Source organism: Triticum dicoccoides, chromosome 1B (assembly GCF_002162155.2).
Source record: "Triticum dicoccoides isolate Atlit2015 ecotype Zavitan chromosome 1B, WEW_v2.0, whole genome shotgun sequence".
Classification (NCBI taxonomy): Eukaryota; Viridiplantae; Streptophyta; class Magnoliopsida; order Poales; family Poaceae; genus Triticum; species Triticum dicoccoides.
This window is the reverse complement of record NC_041381.1, coordinates 288,080,969-288,085,394: the sequence shown is the minus strand read 5'-3', so window position 1 is coordinate 288,085,394 and position 4,426 is coordinate 288,080,969.

Genomic DNA, 4,426 nt, shown 5'->3' with positions numbered 1-4,426 from the left:
TCAAGGCCTCGTACTCTTTTCCGGTGTATGGAACTCTCCACTTGCGCTGAATGTCGATGAACTTGTTGGGGTTGATCTCCATACCGGACAACTTCAGCTTCTCTTTGTCGCTTTCAATGTTGAAACCGGCAAATGTGAACAACTTGTCATGCTGCAGCATCTCGGTCAGGCGCTTGGGCCTGCAAGGGCAGAGACATTTTGAATATTAGCATTACTTTGATGTTTGAATTATTCATTTTTGTTTTGTTTTACAAGCGATGAATCCATGAAGTAGTTGTTTATGTAGGATAAACAATGGATGAATGTACTTCAAAAACTAGTAAAGAAAGTTCTGAAATTAAATTAAGTACATCATGTTATTCTTCTTCTTGGATTATACATAGTTTCAGTCAATGTTGTATGTTCTGCATTAGTACTAGTTTAGTCTACTTTTGTTGAAATGGGATAACACAGAACCAGTGCTTCACCAAGTCCTTAGTTTATTTTCTTATGAAAATAACATTAGATCAAATTCAAAAAATACTTCACTACATCAAGTTCAGAAACATCTTTTTAATACATTGAGTACATAGACTACTCTATTGGATCAACTACAGAAACTACACTAGTCAATCAACTTCAGAATTTAATCTTCCGCAAGATTTTCCAAATAGTAATCCAGTGCATCAGGTTCAAAAATACATTTATAGTATATCTGCTTGAGAAAATGCAGTAGTGCATCCACTTTTCACAAACCACACTAGTACATCTAGTTGGGAACCAAGTCTGATTAAATTTTCAGGATACAGTACTAATAAAACAGATAAACCATATGCAGGGCAAATAAGTAGGATTGCTTACCATTTTGTGGCCGCTGCGATGTGGTACACCAAGCAGAGTCCGTCGACGCACAACTGCAGGACTGCTGCCATCTGGGGAGGTTCATCTTCATTGGTGTAGTGCACACCAACGCCGACAATCCTACGAAACCTACCGCCAAGCTTCATCCAGAGCCTGGAGATCACCTCGTTGGCCTTTTTTGGTACTCTGGTGCAGACGATCTCCAGCGTCTCGTTGCCGTGGAGCTCAACCCCTTTGAGGGTTGTTGTGTACTCGCGCTTCTCACCGGGGACGTTAATGTCGACGAGGTTGCTGCTCTTGTCCAACGTCTCGGCATGATGATGCTTTGCGGATGGTTCCTCCGCCATTGCCTTCCTCCGGCGACTGTGGGCTTTGGAGAGAGAAGTTTTTGGTTTGTGTGCAGTGGAAATGGAAGCGGCAATGGTGGTTTGTGGGAACGAGGGGAGGTGTAAGAGAATGGGATTTTTTGCAGCGCGTGGACGGGGATTTGTGGGAGGGGGTTCGTTCGGGGGCGTGTGTGTAGTGGGTGTTGTGGCGTGGGGTCACCGTTTGCAGTCCCTTGTGGCAATCGTTCAGTGGGTGGCGCGGGTGGTGGCGTGGAAGAACTAACCGTCCAAGTTAAATGGTTTTTACTGTTGTACTGACTAGTCTTGTCAAGCTGTACTTGTGACCTACCAAATCTCACTTGCACGTCTCTGCGGTGGTGATGATGGAATTTTACTGTGGCACCGATTCGTATAGTCAAGCTGTACTTATCAGCTGCTTACCCCACTTGCACGTGTCAGTGTCGGTGTTGATGGAGGTCTGAACTCCTCTACTGTCGTACTCGGACTGGTGATTGAAGTGTAATTGAACGTACCAAATACCAGTGAGACTATGTGTGTGGTAATATTTTTTTAAAACAGTTTTCTTATTTTTTTAAAGGATTGTTTATATCAAGATAATCTGTGAGTATTTTTTACAGATAAATTAGATTTTCACCAGTATAGGATGTATTATATTCGCATTTTGCTTGAGGTAATTATTTTTATGTACTGACGGTCTTTCTGAATTGGGACTGGCAGGAGCAGGCATAGCTTTGTTTTTTCAAAACGATTTTTTTGAGTCGTTCACTGGTGTGTTTGTCTTACTATGCCTTTTGTACTACCGACTGAGAATTATCAGTACTGATGTACTACAAGAGTTTAAATTTTTCCTTGACATTTTTTTTGCTGAGTTACTGGTTGACAGTAGCGTTTTGCGTCAGATATATCCAGATAAGTTTTTTCAAATTTATTTGTGACTGCATTCAAAAGGATTATCAAATGGTTTAAATAATAATGTCACTGCTTCAGCGGGCACAAATCAGAAATTATATCAGTACTGATGTGTACTCTGCCTTGTACTGACGACTGAGAGTTATCAGTATTGATGTACTACAAGAGTTTAAATTTTTCCTTGACATATTTTTTTCCTGAGTTACTGGTTCACAGTAGTGTTTTGCGTCGGATAAGTTTTTTCAAATGTTTTTTGTGACTGCATTCGAAATGATTATCAAATGGTTTACATAATAATGTCACTGCTCCAGCAGGCACAAATCAGAAACTAAAAAATAACTTTAGTTCTGATCGAGAAATCGATGATAAAGCTAAATAAGTTTTGGTAACAACAGTGTTTGTGAAATGCTTCCTCATTGTGTGCTGATGCAACTGAGACTACAAGGTTATTTTTTAGTTGACGCAGCAGGATAACCACTATGTATTGTTCACTCTTGAGCTTCTCCTAACTGTCCCCGAATGTTGTGCCTTGCCGGCGCTCTTTCCAGGTTGAGCCTTGGCAGCTTCATCGTCAGTTTCAGTTTCCTCGCCCTCGACACTGTCATCTTCATTGTCTTTGTCTGATTAGCCGTCATTCTCTTCAAACTCTTCTTCTTCATCGTCTTCATTTGATTGCTTGGAACTCTGTACCTTGCCCTGTTTATGTTCAGCTCCACTGACCTCCTTGCCCACTTTGCACGTGCGGGCATTATGTCCATCAGTTCCGCCACACTTGCGGCAAGTGTAGCTGTTACATGTGTTGTCTCCATTGGTAGAAAGCTGGGTGGCTCCAATCTACTTGTTCTTGTTGACAGTGGCATCTGTGCGGAGTGGGCATGTGCGGTAGTTATGGTTGCTCACGATGTTGCAGAATCTGCATGCCCTTATCCCGAGGGGTTTGCCGTCCGGGCCAAATTCCATGCGCTTGATGGGGCGTGGTGGCTTTTTGGCTGCTTCTTTTGCAGCTTTCGCTGCTTACGTCTTGCTCTTCCTCCCTTTTGTGTTTGAGAATATTGGGGGTTTAATCACCCTTTCCCGCTGCTGTTGGTAGGATGTGCTATTGTCATGTCGTTCGCCTACAGCACCATCAAGCTCATGATCTCGCATGTGAGCTTGTCGGTGCTCTTGAGTGTGCACATGGGCAAGCTTCGGTTGCTGCTGCTCCTCTTTCTCGTTCTCAAACGGGTCAATAGATCCCAGATGGTTCATCTCGGATAACATTGTAGCAATATCCTGCTCAATGGCTTCATTGTCCGCGACACCTCCATTTTCAGCAGAATGCATGGCGTCGAGTTCTTGTTCAAGTTTTTCCATGACGACCCGCGACCTTGCCATTTGCTCTTGGCTTCTCAAGCTTTTTCTGTGCACCCTCATGTTCAGCGTCAGCAGCGAGCTTTCAATGCAGTATTGGGATGCCTTGTTTGACGCTACTGTCCTCAAGTCATTTCTGTCAAATGTTGGCTGGATGTTCGGGCGTTTGGTGTATCTCTTGAGTATGTATTTCTCTGGAACGCTTTCAGCCTTAATTGTTTGCATCATGCATAGGACATGCACGCAGAAAAGACCTGTATTTGTTTTTGGAAGAGGTGCATGTTTTTTGTCATTTCATTCGAACAAAAACTTTGCAAAAAAAGTAGTACAGTATGTAACATTTTTTTTGTAGTCCTCACCTGTGTGGTCCCATAGCCTGCACTCACACTCATATGTTTATCCCACGGGGTCTGGAACCACCTGGAACGCGTGCTGAGCCCACACATATAGTTTTTGCGGGTGGTTGTAGCGCACTAGGTACTTCGTGGGCTCTTCCGTCTCTGTCGCCGTGAAGAGTGTGCTCAGTTTCAGCCTATCTCTGATCTCGCTGTACACAGCTCGTGTGTACAGCTTTGCCATCTGGGTGTCAAACCCATAGAAGGTTAGTGTGTTTTGTTCCTTCTGCAGATGCAAGAATGATGACCAAATTGTTAGTTTTCTCACAGGAAAAACTTCTAATAAAGTTTTTACTTTAGTAAGCATGTAATTTTTTGTCTTACGACAAGTGATAGAGCTATACCCGGTTACCCATTGTCTCCTGGTTCTCTGTCTGCCTCCTGGTTTTGACGCAGGAGTTTACCTGGCTGACAAACCAGTGTAGGTTATGTCTCTCATTTACGTAGTTCTTCTTGATCACATAGTTCATGCTCTCACTTTGCTATGTGGATGTCATTTTGGCGTAGAAAATTTCTTTGAAGTAGGCTGATATCCATTTCTCATGCTCATTCCACATGCCCACCATTGTGGCATCATCGTGGAGG